This window comes from Macrosteles quadrilineatus, unplaced genomic scaffold (genome assembly GCF_028750875.1).
Source record: "Macrosteles quadrilineatus isolate MER2022 unplaced genomic scaffold, UCM_ALF_1.0 Scaffold_7__1_contigs__length_78375512, whole genome shotgun sequence".
Classification (NCBI taxonomy): Eukaryota; Metazoa; Arthropoda; class Insecta; order Hemiptera; family Cicadellidae; genus Macrosteles; species Macrosteles quadrilineatus.
In genome coordinates this window covers 36,387,758-36,407,415 of record NW_026542600.1, presented here as the reverse complement: position 1 = coordinate 36,407,415, position 19,658 = coordinate 36,387,758, and the positions used below count along the sequence as shown (strand labels likewise).

General features: G+C 32.8%; 1 protein-coding gene across 1 annotated transcript in view; it reads left to right on the top strand.

Annotated features, from left to right (window-relative positions):
- The window catches only part of LOC128998365 (putative mediator of RNA polymerase II transcription subunit 26), a 41,030-nt gene that overhangs the window by 957 nt on the left and 20,415 nt on the right, over positions 1 to 19,658 (top strand). The window lies entirely within an intron of this gene.

The window sequence follows — 19,658 nt, the reverse complement described above, 5'->3', positions numbered from 1 at the left end:
GTAGATTTTAGGATAAATATACTCATAATGCATTGCTAATGGTATTATATATGATCTGCATAAACTATTTGACAAAATAAGTTTTGCTACAGTATAAAAGTAGGTATAAAATGAAACCAGATTCAGTTTACAAATGCAACCTCTATAACAGTTTGGAAATGGAAAATGTCTCCTAACACCTCGAAGGTACATCTTTACATATACAAAACTGTTACCGGTACATAGCCTAATAAAATATTAGTCTTTTTATTTGTTTTGTAATTTATATTTTTACAGCAAAAGCATATTATTACGTAAATCTATTTCCAAGGGTCACGGTTACACCCATATTTATTATTATTAAAGCTTAACTATTATGAGAGTCGCATTGAAAGCTTTCTATTATTTTAACCGTAATTCTATTAGATTGTGACAACTTAACAAAAAATAACTTACTGTATCATATTTAGTCAGTGATTTGCAATTTTACACTTAAATGGTGTTATGATGGCGATTTCGCTTCTACTGTATAAGATTTAATGAAAGAAACTTGAAATATAAAATTACTCCTTCACAGAACAACTGTTCAAGTGTATAGCAGCCGGGTCAAAATACCACATGATGTAATCTGTATAACAACAATAACAAACCAACCTACAAATTCGTTAACCATTATTTACTCATTGTCAATTTGTTTTTGAAATAAATTTTAGTAATATTTTGCTGTCGATAAATTTACAGTTTTAGTTACCTGTTGATAATTTAAAATTAATTTGAAACACATATTATATAGGCCTACAACATATATTTATTGTGCATTCATTCACACATAAAAAAAATAATTTCCAGCAGTTTCTTCGTATTGTTTCCAATACTGCCGCTATTTATCAATATTTTTGTTACTTTAATAATACCGATTAGTCATTGCTGATTTATTTATTATATCCTATAAACTATGTAAATTTATACAGAATTGTTTATTTTTTGGAAATAACCACACTTTTAATGATTTACGCTGGTTTTCCTGTGAAGTATGTGTAACGGTAGAACGTTTATACAAGTATCGTAACGTATTATTATTGACGTTAAAAAGTTGTTTCGAAAATATTCTGCATTTGTCCCATTAGAAGATTGAATGATTCGTGCTACGGGTTTATTCACAAGCCAGTAAGTCTCTTAGGCCGATATTGAAAAACGTTATTGCGTTACGAAAAGGTTCCGTATTCGTTGAGGGCGTTTTCACACGCAACAATTTTAATTGTTTATCTTCTACATTTTCTTACAGGGTATATTCTGATTAGAGAATTCAATACGAATCTTTCAGTTAGCAACGTTTTAATATGTAGTGTTTCACATCTAGTTAAAATCATTCAAATTAATTTAAAACGAATTTTCATTAGCAAATTATTACTTTGCTTGAAATGGAGATATTATTAAATTTTCTATGGATTTTCATCATATCGAGCAGTATAGGTGTGAGTTTCGTATGGACTTATTTCTCCTCTATATTTGCAGTTAGTACTTTAAAAAACATTCTGATTAATGAAGCCAATAAAAATGTTACACAATATTTAAGTAAACCAATGACATAAATACATGAGTTCCCTCGTCATTCAATAATCCGTGTGACAAGTTTAGGTTCAAAATACGTTTTTTTTTATTTTAAGTTATTATTTCGTTTGCGTCCAATTCCTAATTAAGTTGTAGTTTTGATCCCAAGATCCCAACCAATCACAGCTCTAAGGGTTTGGGTGCATCACAGAACACAGAAGATGCATAGAATTTACACAGGAAAATAAACATAACATAACTCAGTCATAATAAAAGTTCTTAGCTAGGAAACTATTTAATATATCCTAAACATTTACATATTATATTTCTAAAAAAGCTAACCTTAGAAAAACTATAAAAAGGATCAACTAAAGGCATCGTTCTTTATCGCAGCTTAAATTTCTAAAACACTAAGTTCTGAAACTGACCACTTAATTCTATTGTTTTAATCGATTCTATTGTTGTTAGTTGTAAAGTGAGTTGCAAAACTATAGTTGGCGAAGCATGTCTTTTCATTACTTAGCATATTTTTATAGTTCCCCATTTGATAAAGTTGATGTAGACCGTAGATTCCGGGCAGCATAAAATGAATTGCAATAGTAATTTATGAACATTAATGAGCCTTCCTCAACTCTTTGCTGCACGGAACCATCCCTAGTTCTGTGACCCCATGTTGCAGGGAACTATGACAAATGCAAAAATGCTTGTTTTTAATTGTTTTGACCTATCACCTAGCAACGTATAACTTAAATAAATTATGGGAAAACAACTTTATATTGTATAACGAAACTATAAGTTCATTTTCCATTTAGAATAAGTATAATCAGTAATAAACTTACCTCAATAATCATGAAAGTATCAATGATAACAGTAAACACCAACACGATCACATGTGAACGTCTCTGAACACAATAAATAAATAGGTTTCCCTCAAATACCCACATACCCTATCTAGTGGTGATGTGTTGAACTACAGGGGAACAGTTCCGAAATAATAGCGCTGTGTGTCTGGTTGGAAAAAAATAAAACATGTGGTGTTACACAAAGTGTAACACTGTGAAACAATGGACAAACATTTGGTGTTACATTTACTGTAACACTATGCTGCAAATGAATGGTTGTAAAGCATTTTGCTACTCATGCTTGGGGTTAAAGCCCTGCTTGCTCTTTCAAAAAGATATTTGAAATGTACAATTAATGAGAGACTTTTTGTATAACTAGGTTGTACTTGGAATTACTGTGTTGCTTTACTATCAGCAACGTGTTTTAAATGCGTCATATAAGTAATCCATACTACTAATAAATAAAGGTTATAATTACCAAAACCAAACTAAATCCACTTTAATTGTAATTGTATCAACAGTAAATTGATGCTAAAAATATACGATTATAGTTACCATATGGTACTTAATTACTTAACCATGAAGTGTAGTAACTACAATATAAAGACATTGCTTTGTTTTATTGTAACATAGTAACATTAATCCACCAGTAGTAAAAATGAAATTTATGAGATATGTTTAATCGGTTTGAGAAAAATATTATGTTAATATAATAATTACTATTATTTTAAGCGTTTCCCCAAGAACACACTTAGTAGGTTTGCTTCTAGTGTTTTTATTCAAAAATTCAAATAAATCCGTATCAAAACAAAGTTTATGAATGATTCAACTATTTATAAACCAGATTCATCATCACCAATTGAACCGCAGTATGAAACTGTTAATGCTCTAAGAAGGACTTTCAAGGACATTGGCTATTGTTATCATTTTAATGAAACCTGGGAACCTTATTGTGAACTTCTTAATTGAATAGCCTAGTAATGTAGAGTTTATATTAAATAGCCATAGTAGTAAGCTACAAATTAACCTAAACCATCAATATACAGAGCTATAAATAAATACCCCTAAATTTGTATCCATTCCAATATACAAATAAACGGTTCATAGGACATATTGTTGTACAAATATTATAAACCAACGTTTGCAATGTTCCATAATATACTCAAAATCTAATCTTACAGAGGTTAAAATATTTTTCTAAACAGATAATAAGAAATAAACATTCAAGGAAAGTGTTATGGTTCAGGTAGTAGTTTGGTTAAGCTACCATAGCCATTTAAATACAACATAGAGCAACAGTTTGACTTTTAATATCAAGATTTTATCCATGGACCTTTACGGGATTTGTCCTACACTAAAATTTACGAGAATGTTTAAGTACTGTAAAAAAAAGAAACTCTCAACAGCATATACCGTATTTAAAGTTTTTGCATTTTAACAAATATAAATATATATTTAACTACTGTAGCTAAAACTAAATTACAGGGTTCTCATAAAAACTCTTACTTAATTTTACTGTCTTTTAATTGTTATCGGTAAAAAGCTCTAGGAATAACTAGCTTTGTTTAAAGACAGTAGATTTTTTAGAATAGCGTGGCACTTTTTTTATATTAGTCAGGACTTAAGTTTAGCCTAATTTAATTTCATAATAAGGTATATTTAATTATTTAAATTTTAAGAGCATTTTAATTTATATTCGAAACAGTTTTAGTTTGATACATTCACCGGATTTAACTCATAATATAAATTTTTTAATAATAACATACATTAAGACAACATGGAAAGTGTTAGTCCTATTGTTTACAATTGACTGGAAATATGAATAGAATTTTCTCATTCAATCTCAACCATATTTTTTTTTATATCGTGAGCCCAGTATAGTGTTTGCGAAGGTGAAAGGAGCCATATCTATCTAACCTAAGATTCCTGTATTCGAAAAAAAATCGAGGATAAAAGCACCTTTGGCTATTTTATATTACATTAATATTGAAAATAGTGTAATAATATTATAATATTATACTAATATTGTGATATTAGAAATATTATAATATTATTATAGATATAAAATCCATGCTGCACTACATTTCAACTCAAAGCTTTTACGCCCTACGTAATCCACTCTTACCAACAGTTTCACTCACAGAATACATTTACATCCATTAAGAGTTAGAGGTTGGTAATGTTGTTTGGCTTAAACTTTTTAACTTTAAAGTTATGGTTGAACGCACAATAAACTATATTTATATGATCTAAATCCAACTTGTAAATCTTTTTAAGGACCAGGAGAGGTTTCATAGACCTGGACCTTTAATGAGTGATGATGAAAATAAAATTATTTTTTGTTAAAAATCCACTTGTAACATGGTTTTTCTAAAATAGCCTGACTTTTTTCCTAGCACGAATATATACTGAACGTAGTCTCAACTGTTTGGTTGAGTAATATTTGCTAAACTAACTGAGTTTGAGTTACTAAATAACCGTTAACAAAACGATAATGTATTTATCTTTGTTCTATTTGAACATTAAATACAGTTTTAGTTGAAGAACATCATGTATTTGGTTTTACTAATCGGTATAATACGAATTAACGAATTTTAATGATTGGAATAAAATTCCAATGGAAGATTAGCCCTGTAAATGCATTAACAGATATTATAATTGATTTATCGGTTATAATGTTTGATAAATAAAAATGAAAGTTTTCCTACGTTCTTGAACTTACATAAATTTTTCAGTTCAAATGCAGTTCTTGTTTATAAACTTACCTTTTAAATGCAGTTCCAAATGGCCTTATTTATCAAATGTCCTAAATCTTACGTTATTTATGATTGTGCCATATTTTACGTATCATATTACTCATTTTAGCTTTTCCGGTTAATACATCGTGGTTTTACAGCGGATGTTCATGATAAGTACTGCAAAGAAAGAATGCCATTGGTACAAACATATAGCACACGAACTACAAATTGTGATATTCTTAATAGTGGAAATGATTCGAATTGAGAAATATTTTGCTTTTGCGATTTAGTTGTGATTAATCTCAGCACAATGTTTAAGTATTATTCGTAGCAGGAAATATAAGTCCAAAACTCGATGAAATACTTTTATTTCAATTTAACTAAAAATATTACTGCGGTAGGAGTACAAAGCCCTTTACCGTTAACTAGTTTTTGTAACAAATTAAAGTCTATGGGAAGTTTGCTTTGTGAGAAGGATTGATGCAGTGGGGGTATTTTTTCATAAAATGACAAACATTCTCTCAATATACATTTAATGTTTAGAAAAATTTGAAACTTCAGTTTGGTTAGTGTGCAATTTTGATGTGACGGGAGTGAGCTTCAATTTAAGAACAAGAGAATACTTATATCAACGTCAAAAGTTGATGTTAATTAAAATGAAAACCTACAAGTGCTTAATGTGTAGGTTCGATGGGGTGGAGGTATTTCCCGGGGACTTAATAAGAAATTACTATTTTCTCAATCTCCAAAGTCAATGTTTAGTTGAGCATGTTCGATCCAACTCACGATGCTACAACAATCTTAGCTTTGCAGAACAATAGTTACAATCCTCTCTGGATATGAGATTCTGTGGAAAGCATGAGAATGGGACTGATTACAATGGGGGAGTCGTTCGCACGCACTTCGGCGCGCACTTCCTACCGAGAAGAGTTGAGAACTTGGTCATACTGTAAAGGTATCATGGTTTTTGTTCTGTATTGTAGTAAACAGTGTGGCTAGTAGGCGTTTTTAGTAGTCTTTCAGTGATGAAGCGGGGAGGTTAAAAGGTCGATAGTAGAGAGGAGGGGCGTAAAAAGTCGTTAGTAGACTAATAATTGTAGTGATGAAGAATGGTAAGAAGTGGGACAAAAAGTTAATTATAGTGTTATAGGGAGAGAGGGAGTAAAATGTTAGCAGTCCTATAGCTAGGAGAGAAGTTGGATGCAAATTTGATAGCAGTCCTAGAAGACAGTGACGGGGCAAAAGGCTGGTAGTAGAAAAAATGCCCTTTAAAAAATTCATAATTACTTGTTTGCAGCTATATATTGAGGTAAAGTTGATTGTAATCCTAAGTGTGAAAGAAGTGTTGGATTCTAATAGAAGAGAGTTAAATGCTGATGGTAGTCCGTTGGTTGGGTATAACTTTGACTGTGGCCCTGTTTTAGATACAAACTAGTACTGTTGTAGTCCTATAGTCGAAGAATTTAGTCGCTTTTAGTCCTTTTGTGAAGTCATTGTCATAGTCACATGGCATGTATCTTTGGCTTGATTAAATTTCTCGTAGTAAGAGAATTACTTATTGGTAATAAACAATAGTTGAGAGAACACACTTTTGTGTGGTCAATAATTGTACTACAGTATTACCAAAAAGACTAAATTAAACACAATACATTTTTCAGGGGCTAAAACTACAAAATTAAAAAGTATTGGGAAAAAATCAAATACTTGTTGTGCTATAAAGTACTTTATGATTGGGGTACTGGGAAATGGATTGGACCTTACCCGTGTAATAAGAATCGTATATTTTACACACACCGTTTATGTTGTGTTTTGGAGCTTTCATATTCATATTACCTTTCTAAACATTGTTGGGTGAAGGGGGGGGGGGCAAAACCGAGTGTTTATGGTTTATACACCTAAGTCACGAAGGTTCATTGAATGCAAATCAGTGTTTATCTGGTAATAAGAAGACACTAGCTGTCAAATTAGCGGGTTAACCAACAATGTTGGGGGAAAGCCTGGCTCAGACGTGAGACTATTATTAATTGGTCCTGTAGGTTGTGTGTGATGAGCATCTGACGAAGAGGGAGGTATCTGTCTCTCTCTCCTTCTATCTCACTCTTATAGCTGTTCTAGAACTGAAGTAGATTTATTTGAGATAACCCTATTTAGTTTATGTACAGCTCGAAGGGCGGGCATTAATTGGGTCACTGATTTGAGTCAGGTAGTCGGATATTCCTGAATTGCGCCAACTACTCCAGGGATCCACCCGATACAGTCCTTAACTGCTCCAAGTGGCGGCCCTCTTTGAATTGAGTAGGTTAGGTTAGGTTAGTTTAGGTTAGCACGTAAACATTCATTCTGCCAGTAACTCACCCCTACCTGGCTTGGCGCAACTAAGGAACGTTTTTTGGGACCCATTGAGGGTTTTGTGCAATTATGAAACGCTTTGGCACAATTAATGCACGACCAGTTCAGAGTAAGTACTATTATTTGGGACACTATTGGTCTGGTGATAGATCCAGTACATCCTTTCTGGTAATCACAAATGGCTTTTAACAATGCGATAACACCACAACTCGGTGGCTTGAGAACTTATCTGTTTTAGGTCGTGCTGGGCTTCGGTCCCCGAGGTTTCGGGGTCTAATCCCGCCAATAACCAATGGATTTTTAACGAAGTGATAATGACGCGACCCTCTGAAGTTGTTGGAAGTCCACCTAAAAATAGATTCACTTATAAAGTGAATAATATATCCCATAGACGCAGCAAACTACCGCTGTGCATCAATTTGAACTTGAAATAAATTCAACATTTATCCTATTAGTATGTGAAGTAATTGTGTGCATTTAAAACTCGGTACTGTAAAGGTCATTTTCAATTTTAACATTTGCATACAGTCTAACACCGGAAAATCGGTGGAAACAAATTCACGATAGCCCCGTCGAATGACTGAAATCGGATTAAAATCGCAAAGGATTCCCAATCATATAACACTCTTAGCGTATTAGGTGAACAATCCATGAACGATACCATCCCAAAATGAGTAAGGTTTGTTTGATTTTTATTAACTAGATTTTTAAGGATTCCAACGATTTCCAGTGCATTTATATATAACATTTTCGTCAGATTATGGCATCCAGTGATGTCTCAGTGTTTTGCCAAAAATGATTTAGAACAGTTATCAATTACCTACTCAGATTAGATTAGATTACTTACAAACAAATTTAATCCGTTGTCCCAAACAATCCAGCAACTGTCAAAACAATTTTTATAGGGGGATGAAAAACATGTTGTTTCTGTTTTATTTAGAACACATATTTTAAATAAATTCATTTGGATGATTCCTGTATTTTACTCACGCTATAAATATGTTTATAAATTTTCAAAGAACTAAACGTTTTACAAAGGCCTGAATAGGCGTTGAATGCTCTGTCTCTTTAAACTCCGTTCAAAAAAGGTGATGCACAAGTTTTTAATTGAAAAAGTTGAAAATCAAGCAGTTTTCAATGACGGTGTGTCCAAACCAGGTTGGGATTTAGATTTTTTATTTACAACCTATTTTATCAAACGATGTGTAATTTGTTTCATATCAATACGTGAAATAATTAAGTCTATTGAATCAAGTGCTGTTCATATCAGGTTTCATTTATAAACATCTATATTTATTATTGTTATGGTCAAAACTACAGAATTGTATGGTTTATGTAGCTATAAGTTGCATTGTTTTTCCAAAAACTGCAACGCGATACAAGTTATGTTGTGAACAAAATTTAAGGCTAGAAAAGACCGTAAACTTTTCAGCGTGAAATTAATATCCACACAAATATTAAAATCTTAAATATTTAAGTTTAAAAATATATAGGAAAATATTGATTAATCCAATACTAAACCATCTTTTCCATTCGAATTTTGGGACCCCCTAAGGGTATTTCCGTTGACTCGATGATGAAGATGGTCACAGTCGGTATTTTCTCTCTAGGCGAAGAAGAGAGAGAAAGTCAATTTATTGAAGGTAGAATGACGGTTGCACAACGGTTTAATAACCCCGAGTTGAGCAGCTTTTGACATTTAAACGATCTCCCTCCCAAGGTCTTAGGGATTTAGGTGTGATCTTCCGGTAAAAAAACTTATAGTTAAAGGGTAAATTAGAAGTCCCGTAGTCAGTTGTAAGAATGAACTCTCACAATTTCTACGGCTCAAATCAAAGCAAGATAGTTCAATGGAGGTTTTAAAAACTAATATATATGGTATGGTGTCAGGGATATAGATAAAATTGCTTATGTACAATAGCAAGGAAAAGGTTACAAGAAGAAAATCAGGTTAACCCCACAGGTTTAATACCTGATTCGTAAATGTTGAATGTTATTGAACCTATTGGAAAAACTGCTCAATATGGAGATATTAAAGAAATTTTTCAAAGTAAAAAAAAAAACATTTAATGCATGTTTTTAAAGAAATGTTATTATATAGGACAAACTAATTTATAAATCATTAAGTGAACTTTGATTTCACCGGAACTAGAGATTTTTTCCCAACTTCGACAACTAGTCGTTCTAATATAATTCTGTACATTCTTTGATAGGGTTTGAAGACGACAAATGCGATTGGTCCAAATATATAGCTATTGCAACATATTTCACATAGAAACTTTCTCGTAAAAGTTTGTAAACGTGTAAATATAGAAATAGCTTCTTGATCAGCATTGTACGTGTTATATAAATTTACTGAAAGTACATACAAATACGACTAAAATAATAACCAGTGGTGTACTGATGAGAGGGGGGGGGGGGCGTGGGAACAACGTTCCTACTCTGCTTTTTCCAATAATCCTATAATTTAATAGGGGACCTGTGTTTTTTTCTAAGAAGATAGTGAGCGTTACTACAGTGGCAAATTTAAGACTACAACACTGCTAATAAGAATTGTAACACTAATATTTACACATATATTTTCGATTCACATGATGGTAAATGCACACAAAAGATGATAAGTGGTCATCACCCTGTATATTTGATAAGAGCTATTAGACGAATTTATAGTACTTTCAATTTAAATATATCGAATAGAGTTGGGACAAGTATTTACTTTTCATCCCATATCCGTACTAAAATGTTTGTTATGCTTAACAATCATTCTACTTGAATATATAATATAAAACACATATTTTGTAAATGGTGTATCCGTTGATATGAATAAATAAATAAATAAATAAATATAATACCACTAGAATTAAAAACTGTTTGACAACCGAACACTACCCTGAATGTAAATTGAATTGTTTGATTGTTAAGTTTAGATAGTAAACAGTTCTCTACACATGGGCAAATACTGACCAAATGTATCGTATGCAACCAACTGTTTGTTTTACAAACAAACCCATTCAGTAGCATCAGTTGAACTGTAATCCATAGTTATTGTTAGGCAAACGATTTAGTTTTTCCTTAGTTAACTTAGATTAATTCACGTAATTTATTCAATTTCTGGATGAAACGAAACAGTTATTAAATATTTACAATTCGAGAGCATATGAAATAAAATAAAAAAGTTGTCCTCGGTTCAGTACTGTTTGTAAACGAAATAAGCAAATGTAAATAGAGACATATTAAAAAAAGTTAGGTAGATTTACGAGACAAAAAAGTTGTTCTAAGACAAAAAAACACTAGTTTTAGCAAAATTATCCCATAGGGAAGAACGTATTTTTGTGTTATACGCTGATTGTCTTTAAATTAATATGATTCACTTTAAGTTCCTTGCCACTTTTAAATATATTTTAAATACATCGGTGGTTTCAACAGTTTTATCGTTACTCTATTTCTAACGTATTTTATTGGCTTGGTACTACGAACGAAAACGTATAAGCCAATGAAAAAAATCAATCACATTAAGGATTGTTTCATTTTCAGTTGCATTCGTCTAGTACCTTATAAGTCTAGCTAGAAAACAAAGTTTACTATCACAGAAATCATAAGTTCGGCTAGTTAACTACATACAATTTTTTAACGTTAGTTTTAAAATCAGAATCACTGTAAACAATACCAAAAACAAACATTTATGGAGGAAATTGGGATGCCATTTCCTCATGTTTGTGTTGAATATTCCGAGCTAGGAACTACATATTCAACGCGTTTGCTTTGATGTACTCTGTCCATGTACTAGTGGCATGAAAATGTACCAGTGTCATAAAATGTACCAGTGGCATAAAATGTACCAGTGGCATAAAATGTACCAGTGGCATAAAGTGTACCAGTGGCATAAAGTGTACCAGTGGCATAAAGTGTACCAGTGGCATAAAATGTACCAGTGGCATAAAGTGTAGGCTACCAGTGGCATAAAATGTACCAGTGGCATAAAGTGTACCAGTGGCATAAAATGTACCAGTGGCATAAAAATGTACCAATTAAATACGCTACATATTATATTCATGATCATATTTAGTGAGAAACATACTTTTGCAATTTAATATAAATAATTTGTGAACATAGTTATGAGAGCTATCTTTATAAAGATAATATTCGATTCAAAAATCAAACGTTACAAGTTGTTTGACGTACTTACCAAATACTTTAATTTTTGTCCATAAAAATGTAAGAATAACTTCCCTAAGACATGGACTTACTTTGGATCATATTTCAGGCTAATTAGGAATTCAAGTTGAGCGTGTAGTATGAAGTGCATATGTGTAGTTTTGTTATTTATATTATTTAGCCATCATTAATTAAAAGCCCAAGGATCAAGGACATATGGGTCCATTTTCGTTCTAACAAAAGCTCCTGACTCTTTTCAGAGTCAAATCGGTAACCTGATTGTTCAACAATCACTTCCATGTATAATAAAATTGGAGATTGCATTCAAATCCGCAGAATCGGCTGTCTATTTACACAGTGGCTAGATGAGAACACAAAAACTTGAGTCAGTTTGCATTGTTTTCTTTTTCTGCTTTACGGATTATTTAAATAACTTCCGTTGGACTTACTTGCAAAATAAACTTCTCACTTAGCAGTTTTGACTTTCGTATTTGAGTTTCAAATCTCGTCAATGTGCGCAATCATCCTTCTTTTTCAGACCTCGGATCTCAGAACTAAATCTTGATTGCCATTGTTGACACAGTTGGCACTGTCAAATGTTTCCATAATAAATGACACGAAATTGCAGTTTATTTATGCATTAGTGTTACAAATCGTTATACAATTTGTAAACAAAAACTGCTTTTTTATTTCAATATCATCATATCAGCTCATCTCCAGCTCAGAAACACATAATAAAATTGGTTTCTTAAAAGTCAATAAGTTATTCGTCGAAGGGTTCCTACATCCACTATTCCCACATTACACGAGAGAACTTGTTAAATAATTGTTTGCACATAATGGAATAATAATGGAATAACATAATGGAATAATGGATAATGGAATGATCGTAGAGTGGCGTTGTGTTTGTTATAAAGAATAAATAAACGATTGAAAATATAATATTCAGATGTTTGGAAAATGTTCTAACACAGAAATATCCTAATTGTAACAAAAATCCTTCAATTCTGTACACTTATAATTATTACGTTTGCATACGCTTATATAGAAACAAAATAGGCATTAAATATACTCAATTTTGAAAAATTCCTCTGTCCAAAACGAAACTCTCAGTCCCAAAATAGTTTTTGATTAATAAATGGTCCCTCAAGCAGACCAATGATCAATCCTAATCCCATTTCAGGTGAAAATGCGAAAGACTCTGGAGAACAGGTTTGCAGTATTACCTCTTGAGTTTCATTCATTCGTTTCCGGGCAATCAGACAAACGAGACCGAAATTACATTTTTGTTGATTCAGGATGTGGGTAAATACGCACACCATTGGAAGAAATGATACAGGATCAGCGAAATTGGACACACCCTAAATTCCAGACAGAATTCAAAATTTACTCGTAATATTTTGTCCAATGTATCCGTCGGCTCTGTCTCAAAGTGGGAAAGTCCTGTATGTTTTGTGATGTTGAAATTCATAGAATTCTTGGTAAAAATCACCTTAAGTAATTTCCGACAACTTTGGGGAGGAGAAAAGATACTTAACAATCTTTTTAAAACTTTATTGGCCCTAATCTTAAAAAAATATCAAAAAATATTTGTTCTTTATTCAAATAAGCTTACACATATATTAAAACCAAGTTGGTAACTATTAAATATAGTTTTACCCCCACGATTATCGTTTTCAAGACAATAAAGAACTAAAGATTGTCCTCCTCTTATATTATAATTTGGGTGAAAATTGCTAAAAGTATGTATGGATTATTGATATATCTTCAAAAATGCTTTTATCGTGCTGCTATTTATATTTAGCGTCACTTTAAGTGAAAATCGTCTTTAAAATGAGCTTGTTAAGATAAACAGTCATATTGCAATGAGCTGTAACGGAGGTATACATGTCAGTAAAGAATCAATAAGTTAAACTGCCATAACATATTTTACGGTGTAATTAAAAATATATAAAACCTAAAAACAATACTAATAATTTGATTACATAGTTTTTCATCAAATTAATTACAAGATTAGTTAGATAACTTGAAGTTTTGGTTCCTTCAGCACCTGTTATATTTAATGTGGTGCCAATCAAGGGCACGACAACGATCTATTTCTATTTCATGTAGTTTATCTAGTTCCATTTTTAGTTCATCTAGCGTATCTATTTCATGTAATTAGTAAACAACCCCATTCAACTATCTGAAGGTTTAATTCACGCCAGGCGATTTCGAAGTCGACGCAAAACCTCTTTCACGTTCGAGTTCTTTGGGGGGTTAACCTAAAACCATCACAACGATTTTCCCACCATAAAATGCCATAAGTTTCTCCGCTTAACCGCATCAACCCTATTACAGCTACACAAAACAAATCTCCATATACAATTTTCGAATCGTCACCCATTTTTATTTGTCGGCAAGTTGCCTCAATGTCGCCCGTGGCAATGACAGTGAATCAGCTGTTAGCAGGATTACCAATCACGCATAAGACACAGGACAGGTGTGGAGAAACTATTGGCTCTTCTGCTTTCACTACTTTCACAGTATGAATGGTGAGGAGCGCCAGGTGACCTTCGTACCCCAGCGCTTATGTAAAGGCCAATTCGTTATGGTATCCCATTACTGTGCGTGGGATGGGGCGCGGCGTCTTCAGACGTTTTGAGGGATTTCACTTGTTCGACTTTTGATAGCTGTAGGTGTAATCGTTGTTGGATCTTGGTGAATTCACGTTGAGAATTACTGTGTGATTAGTAGATTCCCTGACTGACGGTTGGAATTAATAATTTCAGTTAAGTATTAGATTATGCTTGGTGTATTTAAACGGAGATTAAATGATGAGTTGAATGAGGTGATAGCTTTTTATTGACTTATAAAACATTTCTTAGTAGTCTGGCCTTACTAAGGTTGAGGTAAGCTACCTCACCGTGGATTAGAATAGGGCAATGCCTGGGTCTGCGAGCAAATCTCATTTATCATTTTAAAATAAAAACAAATTTGTTGTCTGATAAACAAAGCAAGCACATACTATAATTTCAGATTCATGAAGAAGATAACAATCAAGTGTTTAAACTAAATACAAATTCTTCAAAAAATGCTTAATACAGACTTTAATTTTGATGTCAATAAAAAGGTTCTGTTACAGTTGAACTGTATTTATGCTGGAAGAGACCTATATGGATTGATTTGCAATTTATTGTATGACAGAGCTTTTTTTCATTAAAAGCTCTATGACCAAGACCATCTCGGTCTTATTGCAAACCTGAAAATCGAACCGCTAACCTGATAACTTGGCAAAAACTATATCCACAAAGGGGTTTTCTACAAAAATATTTCAAAATAGATCTTTGAACTCTAATCAAATTTCAGACACAGGTAACTACGATTACGTAGTGAAATACATACATAAAAAATAATATGGCACTGCAAGTGACCTTTCTCAAAAAAGTACTTTTGTGTGATATTATCACGAACTTTTAAGTTTTGAATCGCCTTGTATAGAATTTAATAAGTTTTGGCAGACAAAAAATGTAACACATATCATATATCCTATCAAGACTATCATTTTCAGACCAAGCCTGCTTGATGTATCATATTTCAAGCTACAAAGGTGGATGATTTAAGACTCTAAGCAAGGCTTTGCTGTTATCAGACTCATGTTAAAACATCTCTCTTTCAGGTCGACGTTTTCATAACATTTTCAATGCTGATTATAGCTATTTAACATGCTGTGTTTTTATTTTAAATTTTAAGCTTGGATACACGTAAATATAGGTTTTAAAGACTGAGTCTTCAAAATAATTTAGTACGAGTATAGTAAAACAATACTTTTAAAATCAATCGATATATTTACACTCATACTGAAAACCTTTATGGGAAATTCATGATATAAAAGATTCAATAATTACGATCAATTCAAGCAACTAACACCGGGCATCATTAGATCTAATTTTATTATACAAAAAAAATGGGCTTATCCAAACTAAGCGATGGTCAGAAATCTGTCAAAACTGACTGTCAAACTCCGCGTGAAGTTTATATGTTCCAAAATCGTAGTTAATACATAAGTAATACATTATCATTAACCTAACCGAAACTAACTTAACCTAACCATAGATAACCTAACTAACCTAACCTAACCTGTCACATGAATAAAGTAGCTAGAACAAATAAAAGTGTAACATTACTTTTGGGAGTAACATACACTAATAGTGACCACCGGGCGGAGTTGGACTGGACCCTTTGGGGGGTCATAAAACTATTCCTCATCCAAAGTCTGACCATCGCGCGGAGTTGGGCTATCCCCCGAAAAATATTACCAATGGTATTCAAGTACTTTTCCAAACAAAGTAAAAAAAAAAACATTATGCTTCATTCTAGATTTTCCATGGTATCGCCATGATAAAACACTCTAGCTCAGTGTATGCGTCATGCACTGATAAGACGACTTATGCTGACTCCAGACGATGCTCCAGACCTCCTGGTTGCATATCTTATCATTGCTTAGTCACTATTGCAACCAAGCAAATTGTTCCAACACTATATCACTATAGACCACCAACAAACTAATAAGTCTGCTGAGTTTATGACAAGTTTCAGACAGTTGAAGTTAAATACCAAATTTCTTCTGAACATATTTAAACCGATTTTAACAAATTTAAAATGCACAGCCTTTGAGGGTGATTAACATAAAAATGATTTTACTTCATATAGCAATACATTGTTTTAATTACATTCTGGTCTTCATGGTTCTTAAGGGTGTGGGTTGGCATTCTTTTGTAATAACCCGGGATTAAAATAATCGAAAAGAAAAACCAACAGGGGTTCCACATGTGTACAATTGGGAAAACAAGTGGTCTCAGTAATTTGAGGTTAACCATAAGTTCAGTATGTGCCGTAAACCTATCTAAGATAACATGATTGATGTCTTAGGACGCGGAAACTATCTCTATTTGAGACTTCATTACAATAAAAACAATAAGGAAAACCAGAAGAGGCTTAGAAAGCTCGCCACATCGTAGGCTGTACTAGCTGACCTAGACCGTGGGAGAGTTATTGATGTTCAAGTTCAATTATTCATAATAGAGCGTTTAATTTCTCTGGTCTACATTTTCTACTTCAATAATTATAGACAGCATTAACCGTAGTACCTACACAGTCTCTTTCGGTAAAAATACAAGATATTGATAATATCGTTTAGCCGGGTACACAGTGACAGCGATAAGGCCCTAGCCCAAGGAGAGTGAAATAAAATTAATAATAAGTAATAACTTGGAGAGTTTTTGAAAATGATCAATTTTTGTTATCAGTAAAAGTTCTTGCTAAAAATCACGTTAATCTTATATATAAAAAAAAACTTGGGTTTTCTTTTCCGACTACGTTTGGCTCTTCTACCCAACCGATTTTCATGATTGAGGTCTTAAATTAAAGGTATGCACCCACAGATTAGCCATCAAGCATCTGCATATATTTATCTATATTCCCACTTGGCATATACATAGACGAAATTCGCTCCCTATGTTTTTCTTATGGTAGTTAAATTTGGTTTCTCTTTGCCGAGTTCGTTTTGTTCTTCTACCCGACCGATTTTCATGATTGAGGTCTCAAATTGAAGGTATGCACGCACAAATTAGCCATCAAGCATCTGCATATATTTATCTAAAATCCCACTTGGCATATACGTAAACGAAATTTGCTACCCATGTATTTCTTATGGGAGTTAAATTTGGGTTCTCTTTGCCGAGTTCGTTTTGCTCTACTACCCGACCGATTTTCATGATTGAGGTCTCAAATTGAAGGCATGCACGTACAGATTTGCCATCAAGCATGGGCATATATTTTTATGTATAATCCCACTCGGTGTATACGTAAACGAAATTCGCTTCCCATGTATTTCTTATGTGGGTTTAATTTGTTTTTTTTTTTCGAGTTCGTTTGGCTCTTCTACCCGACCGATTTTCTATGATTGAGGTCTCAAATTGAAGGTATGCACGCCAAGTTTTCTCATAAAGCATCGGCAAATATTTACCTACTGTATTACTCGACCAAAACACATAATTTCATTTATTTTCTAATTCTTACTTCAACTTAAGATGTACCTTCACCAGTTATAATTTTATAGTCCTATATATTTTAGTCTAAGAACCTTCAGTGAAATACTGGCTTTCATCTAAGCTATTATTTATTCAAATCATACGAGTTTCAAGCAAACGCAAGGTTAAAAACCAACATAAAAATTATTTTACATAAGGTTTTTATATGATTAAAAATTAATAGCTCCAGTATTGGTAATGTTTTTCTATATGTTTTTCTCTCAAAAATTTGATTATTTCTCGGATATTATATTTGTTTTAACGCTGAAGAGCAGCACGGGTCCTATAGACTAAAAATAATCAGTAAACGATAAGCTTTAATTTGAGCTATCGATCGTTTGGATCAGTTAAGCTCAAGATACTGAATTACTCAATCAAAAATCATAAATTTAATTATTTCTCGGATATTATATTTATTTTAAAGCTGCAGAGCAGCATGGGTCCTTTAATCATTTTTTAATATTCCTTATGGACTAACGGTCTCGATTTTTCATCTTTTTCGTTTTGAGGTCCTCGGAGGCCAAAAACACCATCCGTTCAAATTCATATATTAATTATAAATATGTGTGTATGTTAGCACGTTATCTTGAGAGCAAAAATTATCCAATTTTGATGAAATTTGTTAAAAACGTGTATTTAATGTTGTTAAAAAACATACATTGATTAGTTTTTTATGTATATTCGCGAATCAGCATGATGAGATCATAGGAACGGGGGTTTATGGAGGCTTTTATGGGGTATAAAAATAGGGTTTTCTCAATTTTTTACCCTAAAAACATTTCGCAACAAAACAAATATTTTTGTATATTGAAGCGCTGTTGTAGTTTGCATGCTTATACATATATTTTGAAGAAATCTTGATTTTTTAAATTTCATACTGAGCCATCAACATTTCAGTAAAAACACGTCTCACTTTATTCCTTGTAGCAACGAACCTAATAGGACATAAATATGACAATTTCAAGTGGATATTTTTGTGGAAATCTAGCCAGGAGGAAAATTGCTTAGTCTACAGGTATTTTTGTGACAGGAGAATTTTAATGTTTATTTTAAATACAATTGATAAACTAATTATTGAGACACATATTCGGCGTGCAAGTGAAACCGGACACCCAGAGACCGAGAGTAGATAAAGATTGTTTTTGCGAAGACGCAATAAACAAAGCTGAATTTCAACGTATTTGTTCGCAAATCAAATTTACCAAAATTAATTAGTGTATAATTTTCATTTATATAAAAATAGCTTATACAGGGCTCCTTAAACATTTTCGCAGGAACCCTCTTGTCGTTAGCTACCGATGTTGATATGGCAATAATCAACAAGTACGCAACAATGGAACACACCTGTAGTACACCTCATCAACTAATGACAATATAGTTTGACGGAACACCCAGATGTTCTACACGGGTGATAATCTGCGCTAGTTGTTGATGGAACACATGTTCTCACTACGATGGTGTTCATTAGACCACGTAAAGACTCAACGCGCGATTAGTCCGCTTCTGGCAGCGCAGTTAGAGGATCCGGCGGAAAGGGAAACTGTTGCAGCGCGTGTAGCGGGAAATTATAGAACCAACTTTTTTGCTTCCCGTCGCTCCACTGCCTTTCCCATCACATAGCGCTTGATAATGTGGAGGAATAGTTAAAATGCGTATTCTTAGTTTATAACTAGCTGAAACCAAAGACGGTAAAACGTTCCTATACACTTTGATATTACAATTTAAAATATTAGAAAAAGAAAAATTGTAAATATAACCTTGATTCTAATGTTCGGATCGGACTGGTGCGTGAACTTTACTGTAATTTGATAGCGCGATATGTTACTAATAAATATGTTATATTCTTAACGCACACTACACTGTTACCACGAACTTCCCACGCAAGGATTTAATCCAGAAAACAGTTGTTTGCCGCCAGCTTTATCAAATGGGGTTTCATTACGTACTACCTTTGACTATTAATACAACAACTA